This window comes from Anopheles gambiae, chromosome 3 (assembly GCF_943734735.2).
Source record: "Anopheles gambiae chromosome 3, idAnoGambNW_F1_1, whole genome shotgun sequence".
Taxonomy (NCBI): domain Eukaryota; kingdom Metazoa; phylum Arthropoda; class Insecta; order Diptera; family Culicidae; genus Anopheles; species Anopheles gambiae.
In genome coordinates, this window is record NC_064602.1 from 61,066,945 (window position 1) to 61,084,669 (window position 17,725).

General features: G+C 42.9%; 1 protein-coding gene and 2 long non-coding RNA genes across 3 annotated transcripts in view; 2 read left to right on the forward strand and 1 right to left on the reverse strand.

The window, feature by feature from the left end:
- Positions 1 to 17,725, forward strand: part of LOC133392901 (uncharacterized) — a 590,816-nt gene that overhangs the window by 284,769 nt on the left and 288,322 nt on the right. The window lies entirely within an intron of this gene.
- On the forward strand, positions 2,031 to 3,493 carry LOC133393291 (uncharacterized). The gene is made up of 3 exons (XR_009766074.1): positions 2,031 to 2,848; positions 2,916 to 3,007; positions 3,079 to 3,493. It is a non-coding gene; the product is annotated as an uncharacterized LOC133393291 (long non-coding RNA).
- On the reverse strand, positions 7,310 to 12,936 carry LOC133393292 (uncharacterized). The gene is made up of 2 exons (XR_009766075.1): positions 12,353 to 12,936; positions 7,310 to 7,378 (listed from the first exon to the last, which is right to left on the reverse strand). It is a non-coding gene; the product is annotated as an uncharacterized LOC133393292 (long non-coding RNA).

A 17,725-nucleotide genomic window follows, 5' to 3' on the forward strand; every position in this document is an offset into this window, starting at 1 on the left:
CAAAAATTTTTGCGCCTATTCACAACACAGGTGATTGTACATTCCTGCAAGATTGCATTGAAATTTTCTGTTTGTGGTGCAAGCGTAACGGACTGACTATCTACATCGAGAAATGCTACTGTGTGTCTTTTAGTCGATGCAGGAGCCCAGTCACTGGGACCTTCTTCATGGACGGCACTGCAGTTAATCGACAAAATCATGCCAAAGACCTGGCCTTTCTGCTTGCCTCTTTTTTGAACTTTAAACAGCATATCGATGACGTTGTAGCCAGAGGAAATCAATTACTTGGCGTGGTTATCCGAACAACTAATGAATTCCGCAACCCCATGTGCATCAAAGCTGTCTACAACTGTATCGTTCCGAGCTGCTTCTCGTTGTTCTGCAGTTGGTTCATCCTGCTTCCACTCGGCCTTACATAAGTAAGTAATATCTTTAACATATCTAAAATAAATCCTTTATAAATTCTAGCTAATTAAACACCGCGTCTTTCGGAGACGATGGTACGGCCGCTGATAATAGTGCCGCAACTCCGCTTATTGAACCATATAGTTGACTGCATTTAGCAGGCAGTCGATGACAACGTTCTCCACGTACCCCACCGTCATCATTTCGTTCCAACCAGATGCAGGTTTGTTTTGTCGATGACATGCTGGTTTGGTTGCTCATGATACATGGTAATGGTAATCCGCTCACATTCCGCAAGTTAAAGCCATTTTCTGTGCGAAGCTTTCAAGCGCACATCTTCTAGCTCCTGCGTGCAGCGCTCCGTGAGGTGCGAAACATCGCTCTGGAAGCGCATCGCACAATCGCTGCTGCGTGCAGCGCTCAGTAAAGTGCGAAATTTTGCTCCTGGGAGCGCATCGCACAATCGCTCCTGTGTGCAGCGCTCCGTGTGGAGCTGCCTCTTTTTCCTGTGGGCAGTGCGGGAGCGCGCACAATAAGAAGGGTCAAGAGCAAAAGAGGTACCTCAATCGCTCCGCTCAACACTAGTCGTGACGTCCACGGCCATCTCTATGCTCATGTGTGGCCAAAAACGAACCGTGTAGGAAAGATACACACGGGACTGATAAGTGTAAATAATTTAACTCCAATGTATAGAGTAGCATAAATGCAGCATCATAAATTGACCTATATCAAGAGCCCCTTATAATTTCGGCAGATTCCAGAACTGAGCGGAAAAGGGAAACTGAAATGTAATAAACTACTATAATATACTAGTGGTGGGTCATACGATTAATTTCACGATCCGACTCGGAGCCGGGTGTGCAGCCAGTGCGATAGGACGAAGTCGGAATCAAATTCTGCGCCGTGTGCAACGAGTCCGGGCGACTCAAATGTTCAGTAGGTGCGAGAAAGAATAAGCAACTCCGGCCCATTGGTGCAGCGAGTTTAGACTGGGTCAAGCCAGTCCAACCCGTGTTTGTAGCGAGTTCGGGTCGATAAGAATAAGAACCGACTAGTACCTTTCGGGTCGACCCAGACGACTCCGGGTCGCTTCCGGAAGGGTCTGACCCGATAGGTTCAGGTCGACCCGTGCATCACTATCATATACAGCGGAACCGCTCATAACGAGTACTTCTTATAATTTTTCGCATAACGCAAATCTCGCAAATCTCAACAAGTAAAATCTCGCATAACGAGGAATTCCATTTTTGTTCAGTGTACAGTGTACACTTATTTCCAATAAGAAATCGTGGTCATTTCGAGATTTTCAATACTATAAATCGTGAAATATCAAGCTTTTTTCAAAAGAGACAGGTACAGGGTTGGAGGAAAAAAGTAAGGGGGGTGACACATTTACACCCACTACCAGTCCAACATTTACGAAGTCATAAAAAACCGAACAAATCGTGGGCGCGTTCACTCCACGTCCAGATAACTCTTTTCAGATCAGATAGCGGTGCTGAGAGTTTTGCTGCGCTAATCGACAGGTGGAGTAAGCGAGGCATTGTCTGGTTCCATTTATTTCCTTCTTAATTAACAATATTGGAGGCTCGCTTCGGCTTCGGCCGTGGAATTGAACAGGACGAGGTTGGATTTTAAGCTGGCCCTACACGCTGCATTCATGTATGCGGCTACAAATGACAGCTACAAATTTCCATTGTTCTCGATCTGTCAGCTCGTCGCCGCTCGTAACCCGATGTATGCGGGTTACGAGCGGCGACAAGTGACGTAAATTCCACCTGCTATGTTTACATTACTGTTTCAAGTGTTGAAGGGAGGGATGATCATCGAATTCAATTTTTAAATTTGAGTAAAATAAAATTAAAATTACGTGCTTATTTAAGCTACTGATAAAATAAATACAAATTATTAAAAATATATTTATGTAATGTTTTATTTGAGGGCAATAATAATATTGAGAATAAAATGAGGCTTAAATAAACGTATACGAAAACAAAAATGTTGGATACATTATGTGGGGATGTGTTGGTATTGTGTTTGGAGATTCCTTGGAAGTTTTCAGGCGGACATTTTCGATTAGCAGTCAACCACTCCAGCACTTAACAATGGAAGGAGCTAAAACCGTCCAAAAATCGAATAAAAATGTAAGTTACACCTTTTCTCATAGAATGACACACTAAATTATTGGTTGTTTTATTATTTTAGCCTATTCAAGATGAGGAAAAAGTCATCGAATTGATTAATTTGGTAAAAACTTATCCGTGCATCTGGTTAGATACTGATCGCCAGTATAAAAACACCGAAATAAGGCATCAAGCCTGGCAACAGATACCATCCGTGCTGGAGGAGGATCATCAGTGCGTTCATGCTAAATGGAGGAATTTAATGAATTCCTACCGGCGGACTAAAAAGGAGATCGCTTTGAGTCAGACAACAGGTTCCGGTCAGAAAATTTTGCTATTTTATTACTTCATATTTGTTAAGATCGTTTCTATTGTATAAATATTCAGGTTCCAGCGAGCTATTGAAGGAGGTTTGGTATGCCTACGAGCATATGTCGTTTTTACATGAAACGACAGCTCCACGTCGTACAATCAATACTGTAAGTAGATAGTGTTTATGTATCGTTTTGTGGAGGAATGAATTAATATAGCGTTTCTGTTCTCATGTCAGGCAAATCTTGAAGGAACTTCTCGGGAACCTGTTGTTATCTCGACCGCTCCTGCAACCACCGCTTCATGCAGTTCAACTGCCTCAACAACAGCCACGACAACTGCCACAACATCCTCCACTGGCTCCTATAGTGGCATGCTAGAGGGTCGCACAGCGTCCAAAGGACGCAAAAGAAAGTTTAGCGAAACGACTCGATCAAGTCAGATTAGCGAATGCTTGACAGCCATTCAAAGCATTGCTAATACTGCTACTGCTGCTGCACCTTGTTCAAAAGCCAGGGCTCTGGGCAACTTTGTAGAGGCACAAGTTGCCACCTTCGAAGACAAACACCCAGAGTTCTGTGCTAAACTTATCAGGTCCATAACGACGGTCATGAATGATCAAATTGATCAATTTTATGTGGACCAACATGCCTCCTCGATGCATAGGTTTAAAATTTAAGTGTTAACATAGTTTAAGTTTTTGTTGGAATTTAAGAATTTTATGAATAAGTGAATTATGTATTGTTATGTATTATATATTGTTAAGATAGTTTAAGTGTTTTTGGAATTAATGAATTTTATGAATTACTGAATTGAGCCTTGTAATTATTTTCCATGAACTGTGAAAATCCGAAATTTCTGTTTTTACTGTCCAGGAGTAACGGTCCAAAAAGGCCGTATTGCTTAAGATAATTCCTGTTTATAAAAAAAACTTATTCGTATCGTTCATAGTAATAATGACATTTATTTTGTATGTACGCCTTACATTTCTTGTTTGCATCGGTTTAGCATAACGATAGGAACTTTATTAGTTTCAGTTATTCTTTGTTGGTTTTTCAGATTGTATGCACACATTGAGTTAATTGCCATGTAAAGAATTCTACTATTCTTTAAAAAATAATATTAGTATATAGTTCACCACAGTTAGCTTTTGACTTGCGAGGCTTGTCTCAAGTAAACGGTGCCTTTATTTATAAAGAATGCTACAAATCACAAATAAATGATTTTTATTTCCACGAAAGGAAAATATAAAACGTGTTAGGAAAAATAGGAAACATTCATACAGATTTCGCAATGCACACAAAAATCAAATACAAATTTGCTTTCGCTTAATACCATAATTCTAATTAGTACGTGGTGGTTTATATGCTTCCGAAAATTACACAACTCTGCGCGGTTGCGGTAAATCAAATGGTAATGGATCATTAAACTTTAAATGTCGTGCTAAGTGTAATCGCATGTTTTGCAACACTCTAGACGGCCTCAACGGAACGTGTCGAAGAGGTAACATTGTAGTAGGGTCAACGTTAGACTCTTGAGAGGAAGAGGATCTAGATGCCGTATTTCTTGTGGGTGCAAGAAGAGTTGTATTATAATTCCAAAGCAAGTGCCGACGTCTAAAGTTGTGTAGATGAATTGTTGCCAGAACGATTTTTTCAGCTACTTGTGGTTCTAATTCCATTGGTTTTGCTAAAACTCGCCAGACTTTTACATCAATGCCAAAACCGTTTTCTACCGTTCGACGAGCTCGCGAATGCCTGTAGTTAAAGTGGCGTTCTATTGAGTTTGCGGTATGCATTCCAGCAAAAGGCCGGAGACAATATTCTTTCAATGCAAACGCTTGATCACCCAAAAAAAAATAGGGAACCTCGATCTCGTAAGGAATTTGTAAAATTTCAGGATCGGGTATATTTAGCTCCCGGCGCTCCAGTTTCTGGTATATAGCACTGTTTGCTAACACTCCACCATCAGAAATTCGACCCTGGCAACCGACGTCAGCAAATATAAAATTTGAATTAGCATCCACTATGCCTAGCAAAACAATGCTGAAAGTGCTTTTATAGTTGAAAAACTGGCTCCCGCTATTAGCTGGTTGTTTTAAGGTGACATGTTTTCCATCAATGGCACCAATTACATGAGGAAAATTCCATTTTTCATCGAATCCTTTTGAAATCTTCAACCATTCTGTAGCAGTAGATGGCAACTGTAAAGAAAAGTTATTTGAAAAAAATATTATTAAACAACGTTTTGTTCTTCTTCTTCTATTTGGCGTAACGTCCTACGCGGACATGCCGGCCTTTATACAGGCTTTCGGGACTTAATTCATTACCACGTAGTCGGTCAATCCTAGCTTCGGGGGGACGGTCCGTTCTAGGTTTGAACCCATGGCGGATATGTTATTGAGTCCTTCGAATTGACGACTGTACCAGGACCGCCCCGTTTTGTTATAATCATTACAATAACTCATACATATTCGCGGATATTATTGAATACGTTTGTAGCGGTGGCTTACGTCCCGACACTCATTTTCGTGACTTACTAGATAGTTGCTTTAAATTGTTGCTATACCGCGACATTGGAAAAACGGGCACGAGAAATGTGTTGCCTTCCCTAGAATTTCTTGTGAGCACCGTACATTCCCGCTACGAACAGATTCAATGATACTAGCCATTATCACTGTTATAAACTATGTATTAAAACGTCTCTCTGTTTGTATGACAACCTAAAACATTAGTGTTAAGTTCCTTTCTTTCATTTGTTTCGTACACAAAGAGGTACACAATAAACAACACAATACACAATAAACAAAGAGGTACACAATGAACTTATACAATAAAACTTAGACGTTATTCTAACATTTAAAATACAAAAACAAAACATTCCCGCCGTTCCCTTCGCGTGTGATTTCTGATTTTGCCAGTTGTCAAATGCCGGCGTGTTCGGCTTACGCGTCAATGGTGAGTTACCAGTATCAAATCATCTCGTCCACGTTAGCCTACAACATTAATGCCCATAAAGGGATATGCGGTTATGTTAGCAATAATAGTAGAAACATCCAATCCAGACAGATAAATTTTTCAAAATCGTCACCCCGAAATCAATCACACCAAACTTACAACACGCTCAGCTACCGCCACGTCCGCAGCCACACTGCAGTAACAGTCAGCAATGTCACAGTTGTCAGCAATAATCGACCGAACCAGCCAGCTGACGACTAGCTTGTTGTTCGCAATTAGTTCAGATCTAGTTTAGGACTCCATGAGTAAGGAATACATTTTTTTTTTAAAACTAGTTTTCTCGCTGGTGTCTTTAATTATTTTGTTCTTTCAATTAAAAACTGATTGAACTGATACAAACTGACTGTCTATTGTTTTGAATTACTGATGATGATTATGGATCGAAATAAGTTAAAATAATAAATTCAGTAGGCGACAAATCATATATAAGCACATTTGGGATGTTGAAATAAGAAATTGCAATTATGTAGGTTTATTATATTGATACCAAGTAGACGTCCAGTTTACAAGCTGTAGAAAGAGGCAAACTTAAAGTAAACGCTAAATTACTGTGATATATCACTTTGTTTCAAAATGAACAGTCGCCTGTTCGTTGGCCTTAACAAGCATAGCAATCAGATTTATTTGAAGTATTTGATAAATTGATCAGATATAATAAAAATGAATTAAAATAATGGGTGTTCTTGTGTGGCTTATTTAGAATTAGTTATTAATTTATGTAGCAAGCACTGACGCAATAAAAGGCCCATTTATTATTATTATTATTATTATTATTATTATTATTATTATTATTATTATTATTATTATTACCAAAAGAAATATTCTCAACCTGTGGTTACGTTAGTGACATGACCTGAATAGTTGTTTATTGCAACAAGTTCATTTGTTAAATAGTATAACAGCAGTTTTTAGGCAATATATTAGGTTTAGAAAAATAGACTATAATAACACGAGCACCAGAAAACGAAACCAAATTAAAATTACTATATATACAAACAGCTTAGATAAAGTGGTCATCTTATAAGTAAGAAGAGAGTAGCCGGCATCGCGAATAAATGAACACATTTTAACAGTCGTTTAAAGTTCATTTTGGTTTAACCGAGTTCATTTGTTGTTCATTCCTGTTAAAATAAACGACCGTCAAAAAAGTTAACGACTGCTCGATATCGTATATAGGCAAACACGGGGAAAACATTCGAGCAGTATAATTAAACGACTGTTAATTTGTATCGCATACGCTCTTGACAGTCGTTTGTTTAACGGCGGCATAGGACCAGTCGTTAAAATTAACAAATGAACTCAATGCGTTCGCGATGCCAAATTCTAGCAATTTTTAACGACTCTGGTTAATTTTTAACGACTGTTAATTTTAAACCAATTCTTTCGCGATACCAGCTAGTATTAGTATGGAATTGTTACCATATTAAATCAGTGAAATAATACCTTAACGTATTCCTTCAATTCATTTATTATGTATGTACAAACATCACGCACAATACGGGATACGGAACTGCTAGAAACCTAAACAAATGGTAATATTATGTGGAGTTTTTTATTCGGTTTAGACAAATAACGCTTTATTTAGATTTCAGTTCACAACATGTTATTCGCTTCGCGGTCCGAATTCAACTCCTCGCGCTTAACCCGCGCTCCCGATTTTAAAGCTGCGCGTTCTCTCTCTCGCTACTCGTTCCTAGTTCGCTCTCGTTCTCCTGATCTCGCTATCGTTATTTCTCTCTCTCACTACCACTAGCGTTTTTCCTTTCTTACATTCGGCCGTCCTACCCTATCTTCAGCCCCTGAAGATTTTGCTTCTAATTCATTTTATTCATTTTACGATTCTGCTTCATCTTCCGAAAATACTTTGTCGTTACTGATGGCAAACGACCATAACTTCATGTTGTCGCAACTTGTTGTTGTTATGTTCGGTCCCTCGCAATTGGCTGCCCTTTTAACCTTGTATCGTCCGTTACGATTAATTTTAATAACTTCATACGGTCCCAAAAATTCGCTAGCAAGCTTTCTTCCGGCTACAAATTGTGTTCTTTTGATGGCTACCAAATCTCCTACCACGTACGCATATTCCGGCTTTCGTGATAAATCATAATGTTTTTTATATACATTTTGCGCATTACAAATGTCATTCTTCGCTCCTTTTCGCATTTCCTGCCGTTCACAATCAAAACGATCATACGCTTCCTCCTCCAGTAACCGCGACAAGTCTTCCACCTCCGACGTCCTCATCTTTGTCCCGAACATCAACTCGAATGGCGACTTTCCAGCTGCTACGTGAATATGAGAGTTAATCGCTCGCTGCACAGAAGGCACCACCTTGAACCACTTTCCAGGATCTTCCGATGACAACTTCGTCAAAACCGATAACATGGTGCGGTTCACTCTCTCCGCTTGACCGTTGCCCCTCGGCACTCCTGTTGTACAAACGACGTGCTGTATACCATGGCGATTAGCGTACTCACCAAATGCGTTGGCTGTGAAAGCTGAGCCCCTGTCGGTTACGATACGAGCCGGATAGCCAAAAATTGTCGACCAGCATTCCAGCTTCCTCAACGTTTCCTCCGCTCCAGTCGTTTTTGTCGGGTACAACCAGACGAACTTGGAAAAACCATCCACTACAGTCAAAACGTATTTGTACTGCTTTCCCGTGGCGTCCATCGGCCCTACATGATCGAGGTGAAGGGTTTGCAGTGGCTGATCTCCCTTGTCAATGGGGTGCAGGAACCCTTCCTTTCGTCCTAACTTCTTATTGTGGATGATACACTTCACACAGCTGTTGAGGATCAGTTTCACTTTTCGCTCTAAATGCGGTATAAAATACCGTTGTTTTATGGCGTGCATGGATTTGCATAGTCCAAAATGACCCTCACTATGAATGTCCGAAATTATTTGTTTTTCCATATCACGCGGAATCACTAAAAGGTCTTGTCCTTCGACACACTTGTATAAAAGTTCTCCTTTTATTTTGTAATCTTCGTACGGTCTGGTGTTAAGAATTTCAACTATCGCTTTTATTGAATCGTCCCTTTGTTGACTTCTTTTAACACGAGCCGTCACTTCACATGTCACCATCATTGTTAACTGTGGATATCGACTGAGACAATCGACGTGTTTCAATCGGTCTCCGGCACGATGTTCCACCTCAAAACTAAACTCCTCCAAGCAAATAACCCACTGCACCACCTCTCGCGGAACGTCTGCTTTCTTCAATGTTTGTTTGAATGCATTACAGTCGGTCACAAGCTTGAACTTTATCCCCAGGAGATAATGCCTGAATTTTTTCAACGCAAGATAAATAGCCTTTGCTTCCAACACATAGCTGTGATGTTTGGCCTCTGCATCGGTTGCCTTCTTGCTCCAAAAATATACGGGATGCAGCTCTCCATCAAACCATTGCAACATTGTTGCCCCAAACCCTTTGATGGAAGCATCCGTGTGCACTTCTGTTTTAGCATTTCGATCGTATATTTTGAGCACCGGTTCTTTCACTAACGCACTTTTCAAATCATTAAAGGCTTCGATCTCTATACTACCCATTTTAAAATCTACCTCCTTCCGCAACAAGTCAGTAAGAGGCTTGGCCATAATAGAATATCCTTTTATAAATTTCCTAAAAAATCCCGTCAAACCCAAAAACGCTTGCACTGCTCTTATGTTTTTCGGTATAGGGAAATTTTTCACCGCACTAACTTTTTCTTGTCCAGGCCAAATCGATCCGTTTTCAATATGATGTCCCAAAAACTCAATCGATGTTTGAAGGAAACGACACTTTTTCCACTTTATTTTTAATCCATTTTGGGCTGCTACTTCAAACACTTTCCCCATTTTTTCTAAACACTCCTCAGCCGTACTACCACAAACCACAATATCGTCCATGTAAATATGCAACACATTCTCTCTTAACAAATTTTGAAAAACATAATTCACAAACCTTATGAACACCGCTGGCGAGTTGCATAGTCCAAATGGCACACGATTAAATTCAAATAATCCCGATTTTGTAACGAATGCGGTATACTTGCGGCTAGCTTCTTCTATCGGCACATGAAAAAACCCGTTTTCCAAATCCATAACAGTAAACACCTTTGCACTCTGAAGCTGCTCCAAAACTTCTTCTAACAATGGAACTGGAAACCCATCCTTTAGAACCATTGTATTCAGTTTCCGAAAGACGATACAAATCCGACTAGTGCCGTCTTTCTTTTTCACTACCACAACGCGACTTGCAAAGTCTGACGTCGATGGACGAACAATTCCCTTCCTCAACCATTCCCCTACATGGTTTTCGACTGCTTCTTCCTCCATTAAAGGCAAGCGACGGGGCGTATGCCGAAAAGGTGACGCGTTTTCTTCCAACACTATCTTCATTTGTATGGGACAATTGTCTTCGTAATTATCTACCACTGAAGCTTCGTATTGACTTTTCAGCGCTTGTACCTTGTCTCGAAACTTCTCCGGCACTTCCAGTTCTTGGATTTGTTCACAATCAATCTTATACACAGCACTTTCGTGATCGCTACCCGATTCCTCATTGTCACTTTTTTTCTTAAAAATCTGCACTCCATCGTTGGTTATAGCGTAACAAACACTTCGAAGAAAATTCATGCCTACCAGCATTGGAACCTTCATCGAATTTGGAGAGACCACCAGCAAACCGATTTCGTATTCAACGTCATCGATGCCAATGTTTGTTACCAATTCGCCTATCGGCTTTTGTATGATTCCACCAAAACCACGCAATTGTTGTATGGATTGTTCCATCCTTTGTTGTACACACCCTAAATCTTGCAATGTGTCTTGACGGACAATCGACACTTCGCTGCCTGTGTCAATAACCGCTTTTATATTTTTTCCCCCCAACTGGACCATTTTTGTCGGTAGCTCAGCTTGGACATGGTTTATCAGGTTTGTACTTGTACCCGGTTGTTGTTTATTCCTTTGCCCACACTGATTCGCACGATGCCCAAACTCGTTGCACTGAAAACACCGTGGTCCACTTCTTTGTTCTGGACAATTCCGTACCATATGTCCCATCACACCACAATTAAGACAACGTGCTTTTGTTGCATTTTTCACAGGAATTGTGTCTTGAACCGGCAAACTTTTGTTCTCTTTCTGCCCCGCGCGCTCGTGCCATGCAGATCTCACCGCACGTGTTTGTTTCTGCGCTGCACGCTCTTGCCAGGCAATTTTTTCTTTCAACTCTCTCACCGTGCGCGCTTCGTACAATGCCGCGCGTTGCGCTTCGCTCTCCGCGATACCATCAACAATGTACTCACACACACTTTCTTCGTCAAGGTCAATCTGTTTGGCAATTCGCTGCATAGAGTAAATGAAATCCAAAGCAGATTCCCCTTTTTTCCGTCGTCGTGATGCAAGTTGACGATGAATGTCCATCGGACGCACTTTTTCTCCGAATTCTGCTACTAGCGCCTTGCGAAGAGCCCCGAACGATGAGACCCCACGCATCGTTAGCAAAAAACTTCTCGCTGTGCCCACCAACTTTTTTCGACACATCACATATTTTTGCTCATCTGACCATCCCGCCATGGTCGCAACTTCCTCAAAATCTGTCAGCCACGCAGCAAAATCTACTGAGCCATCTGCACAAAATGCCTCAATTCCCTCTTCCACGTCCCTAAAGGAGTAGGGCTGCTGCACTATGCTCGGTTCCACTTTCGCTGCTGCACTGCTAGCTGCCGCTTCAGATTTTTCATCCGCGTCATGAAAATGATCCATGGTAGAATCATCCGCGCTGGGCATTTCTTCACTTTCCACTAGTGATCTAGCCATTTCCTCTTTGGTTCCCGTTGAGGGCAACCCTTTTTGCTGGCACCTTTTCGCTAGGCCAGTCTTCGTGAATTCTTCACACAGATCAAGAATGCGCTGCTCCAGCTCATCCATTTTTGATCAGTCAACTTTTTTGGCGAAAATCAATCGGTCACAGGAACGAACACTTTCCTTCACTTTGACTGACTTTCACTCCACAGAAATTTGAGTCTAACTCTGATCACCTCAAATCAATTAGTCACGGGATCACTTTTCCCTCACTTCAATTGATTTTCTTAGATCAATCTACTCAACGTTCTAATCCCTCTTGTTCATTCCACAAGCTACACGTAAAACCACTGTTTGCTGGATTTTCATCCCACAGCTACACGTAAAACCACTGTTGTCTGGATGTTCATCCCACTTCTGACACCAAATGCGGAGTTTTTTATTCGGTTTAGACAAATAACGCTTTATTTAGATTTCAGTTCACAACATGTTATTCGCTTCGCGGTCCGAATTCAACTCCTCGCGCTTAACCCGCGCTCCCGATTTTAAAGCTGCGCGTTCTCTCTCTCGCTACTCGTTCCTAGTTCGCTCTCGTTCTCCTGATCTCGCTATCGTTATTTCTCTCTCTCACTACCACTAGCGTTTTTCCTTTCTTACATATTATTATCATTTTATATCGTTCAAATATTGCATAAAACTTACCCTAAACAAAAAAGCAAGAGATTCATATGAGTCTCCCGAAGCTAAAAAGCGAAGCCCGATGCATAATCGTTGCTTCGGGCAGATCGAAGGTCGCATCGTTGTATCTTGTCGCTCAATTTTTGGACCAATCCGATTTAAAAAATTTTCTAGCCGGTTGTTTGGTCCTTCACCATCTATCGCCCTAAACAGCCGGGTCCAAACGCTTTCCCTCTCCAGAAATAGATCGGTCATCCAGCAGCGCCGTGCATTTTCCTCTTGCTGCAGTTCTTCGTCTTCCTCTTCTATGAGTATCAACATGAGAGTAGCCACTTCAGCCGCTAAAGTTGGAAGAAGTTGATTTATTTCCATTTTTCCACTGTAAAAAAAAGAAACTTTGTGTATCACGGCAAAAACACAACCGGAGTGATCTCCGCATAATATAAACACAACCAACTATGTTTGACAACCACAATATGACAGCTGAACATACACGGATTGAAAAGGTCCCAAACGATAGCTACATCGTGTAGCTACATTTGACAAATAGAACAGAAGAAAATGTGTAGCTGTCATTTGTAGCCGCATACATGAATGCAGCGTGTAGGGCCAGCTTTAGTGTGTAGTGTACAGTATCGGACAGAATGATAGGACCCTAGTTTTTTCATCGCAGCATGCACCCGTTGGGACAGGTTTATGTGTGGTTTGTATGTGTTTGTGTGTGTGTGCATGTGTGTGGGTGTGTGTGTGTGTGTGTGTATGTGTGTATGTGTGTGTGTGTGTGTGTGTGTGTGTGTGTGTGTGTGTGTGTGTGTGTGTGTGTGTGTGTGTGTGTGTGTGTGTGTGTGTGTGTGTGTGTGTGTGTGTGTGTGTGTGTGTGTGTGTGTGTGTGTGTGTGTGTGTGTGTGTGTGTGTGTGTGTGTGTGTTTGAATGTATATCGGTGTGTGTGTTTGTTTCACAAGTATGTCGTTTCGGATGGATTTGTTAGTAGTTTTTCTGTGTTTTGGGTTAGGTTTTTGATGTAATAAGCAGGACCACCGCCCTCGCGATCAGTGTTTCTTCGATCTATTAACAATTTTACGGTCTTCTTTCGCCGTGGTCTTCTGAGGACGTCCGGTTGACTTGCGCGTTTCGGTTGTCCAAGCGCGTTTCGGTTGTCCAAGCGCGTTTCGGTTGTCCTAACACATTTCGGATGTCCGAAGCGCGTTTGCGACAAAAGTGCGCGATCGTTCCACGCCCGACTGCAAACTTCCTTGCATGAGTTCCAGTGTTGGTGCAACCGTAATGCACACATAAATGTGAAGTCATCACTTTCAGTCGTTCTCGCTGCCCATCATTGTATGAATATGCGCTTGGTGAGAAAACTATGTGTTAAGGGTCTAGGTGTTTTGCTCGATACAAAACTATCATTTAAGGATCAGCTGGATCACGTAGTAGCCACCAGCAATAGAATGCTAGGACTAGTTATCAATATGACTCGCGAGCTTAATGATATACCTTGCACCAAGGCGCTCTATTGCTCACTTATCCGGTCGTTGATGGAATATGTAAATATCGTATGGTGGCCAACTGCAACGCGTCCGTTAGCTCGATTGGAATCAATCCAGCGAAAATTTTCACGATTTGCACTTCGCTCATGGAACCAAAAGCTCGATTACCGGACTAGGTGTTTACTACTCGGGCTGGGTTTAGTTTACGTTTAGGTGTTTACTAGGGTGGGTACCTAAGTGAGCGAATACGAAAAGCCAGGTTGTCGTTCATCACGGGACTTCTCGACGGCCGTATTGACTATCCGTCACTACTGGCTGCCATCAACCTGTACGTTCCGGCCAGGCCGCTCCGGACTAAGGCAATGTTGGCCCTCGACGACCGTAGAACGCAATTTGGCTCCTCTGACCCGTTCCTACTTATGTGCCGTGCTTTCAACGCAATCAGCGACGCTTTTGAGCCGAGGATTTTGCCAACTGAGTTTAATGATCGTGTTTCTGTGTTAAATTTGGTTCCATAGTGCACATTTTTATGTTCTATGTTATTGTAATCCATTGTAAAGAACTCGTTGTAAAACATCGCTAAAATGGTTCGAGAGGGCATTATTGTCCATCGACAGACAAATAAACATAAACATAAACATAAACATAAACATTACGAACTCGATCGTTTTGCGCTTAATGCCAGCAGCAGCCATTCGCTTTTTCATATGGCGCTGATAATCGGTACAACGTCTACCTCGACCCAGCGTTACTAACATTGCTTGCTTGGACCGTCAAGAACGCGCTGATTAAAAACTTGGACACGGCTGATCCCGTGCTCTGCCTGCGTTCTGCTTCTATACGTGATGAATAACATCGTTGTTTAGCAGCGAAAACATGCGTATGGATAAACAAAAACCAAAAACCAAACCCCCCCCCCCCCCCCCACACACACACACAGACACAAACTCACACACACACACACACGCACACACACACGCACACGCACACGCACACGCACACGCACACACACACGCGCACACGCGCACACACACACACACACACACACACACACACACACACACACAGACACACACACACAGACACACACACACACACACACACACACACACACACACACACACACACACACGCACACACACACACACACACACGACTAACGTGGTAAAACAAGTGCACGGTGCGATGAAAAACTAGGGTTCTATCTTATTGTCCGACACTGTACATCCTTAAGAAGCGCGTATTTCACAAGCGTGAGATGTATTGATAGGTGTTGTTGACGAATGAGTATGCAACCCGCGTTACACTTTCTCTCGCTACGCGCCGACAGATGGCGTTGTCTGTCCGTCGCCATGCGTGTTGACACTAAACGTTCCACGTATGTAATGCGTCCCACCATTTGTAATTGTGTAATCTTGTAATCTTGTAATGTTTACGCATCGCTACAGCAGCACGACGACGATTAGTACACAACCATTTGTAAAATAAATTGAATTGAGAGATTAACACACAGCAACGATTAGAAGCTTGATTTTCTTTGAATTTCTCTATTCTCGCATCATCTAGTGTGCAAATCGCCTAAGGGTCTTAGCGGGTAGCCAAAGGTTGACACTTGCACACGTTCTTCGGTGTTCTGCGGTTCTGCGCTGTTATTTTTGGTTCCCTTCCTACCCTTTCCCCTGGGTTGATCAAGTGGCTTGCCCGCTGGACGCCTTCGGTTTCCCCCTACCCTTTCACCAAGGTTACTCAGTGGTTTCCACCGATAGCCTTCTGGTATCCCCTTCCCTTCCTTCCGCTCCCCAAACCAAAAATCGCGGAGTAGGCCTCGTTACTCGTAACACCCCCCTACATTTGGTCCTTCGAACCGGATACCGAATACCGGAAATGGAAACCGAAAGTTAGTCGCGTGTGATCCGTCGAAAACCGAAGTGAACCGCGTGTGAGTTAGTGCAAGTGTGTGAGTTCTCCCAGCAGCCGCAGACCGAAGCGCAACCAGGCGTGTTGTAGCTTCTCCTCGGTGCTTCCCGGATCGCTCGCCAGCCAGCCGGTGATCGAAGCACAACCAGGCGTGTTGTCGCTTCACATCGGTGTCTGCAGCCTCCTTGTCCAGCAGCCGTAGACCGAAGCACAACCAGGCGTGTTGTAGCTTCTCCTCGGTGCTACCCAGATCGCTCGCCAGCCAGCCGGTGATCGAAGCACAACCAGGCGTGTTGTGGCTTCGCATCGGTGTCTGCAGCGCCATCGTCCAGCAGCCGTAGGCCGAAGCGCAACCAGGCGTGTTGTAGCTTCTCCTCGGTGCTACCCAGATCGCTCGCCAGCCAGCCGGTGATCGAAGCACAACCAGGCGTGTTGTGGCTTCGCATCGGTGTCTGCAGCCTCATCGTCCAGCAGCCGTAGGTCGAAGCACAACCAGAAGTGTTGTAGCTTCTCCTCGGTGCTACAGTGCATCAATTAGCCGGTGGTCGGAGCACAGCCAGGTACGTTGTGGCTCCACATCGGTAAGTACACGAACCTTATTACATTCACCTACCTGGGAGTGAAACAAACTCGACGTACCCTTCCTTCGCGAAACCAAAATGGCGACATCACCTGCAAACGTTGCTTCGATGGAGTCCCAGGGTTTCAAGGGATTTTCCGAAGAAGAAATCCAAGAGAAGGTCACCATTTTGAAGGTGTTACGACTGAAACACCAGGCACTCTTGCGAAGCGTTACTCAAATCGAATCTGAGTTAAAGGCTGCTAATCTTACAGCGGCCATCAGTCGAGTAAATTTACGGGAATTGAGTAAATTGAAAAATTCTCAACGTGGAGTGTTCAATCAAATATTAGAACAACTCCCCCCTGATGCAGAAAATGATTTTAAGCACGACGAAAGCTTCACAAAGCTTGCTACTGTTATAGAAGTAGCCCTTGAATCGTTTGCAATTGAGTCGCCACCAAGCACACCAACTACTTCCATATCGCCTGTACTTCCGTCAGCAGGCCAACACCTTTCGATTCCGATGCCCACATTTGATGGATACCAACAGTGGACAAAATTTAAGGCCATGTTTATGGACCTGATGAATCGGTCATGTGATTCAGATGCAGTGAAGCTGCATCATTTAAGCAAGGCACTAGTGGGAAAGGCGGCAGGCGTCATAAGTGCAAGTGTGATTGCTTCTAACAATTTTGCCTCGGCGTGGAAACTGCTAGAAGAGCGGTTTGAAAACCCACGGGTTATCATAGAGCACCATATTAGTGGATTGCTAAAACTAAAGCCATTGACACCCGAATCGGCTAAAGGATTGCGTGAGTTGGTTGAAACATGCTCAACGCATGTAGATGCTCTCGTCTACATGAAGCATCCCATTGATAACTTAAGCAATAAAATAATTACGCACATTTTGATTTCCTGTCTCGATTCGGAAACAAGAAAACTTTGCGAGCGAACACTCGAACACAAAGAGTTTCCCGAACTATTTGCCATCCTTAAATTAATCATTCGACAATGTGACGTGCTAGAGCAATGTGGAACAGAGGACAAGGGCAAGGCTAAACCAGCAATGTCAAAGGTTTATAGTAGCACAATACAGAACTGCAAGGTCTGCAAAAAACAGTCACACTACATAAATAAATACCCGGAGTTTCTAGCATTGCCTGTAACAACGAGACGAGAAAGAGCAAGGGAACTAAACCTGTGTTTCACCTGTCTTGGGTCGGGACACTCGTCAAAAAAGTGTCCATCTAAATGGGTGTGCAGACAGTGCCAACAAAGGCATCATACACTTGTACATTTGGATACAGGTGTAACAGAAATCCCACTTGAGCCGCTGCCTTCCACTTCCAGTGCCACCCACATCAGCTCGCCACAAACCATTCTCAATGCACGAATGCAATCCACAGTGCTATTATCAACGGTCATTC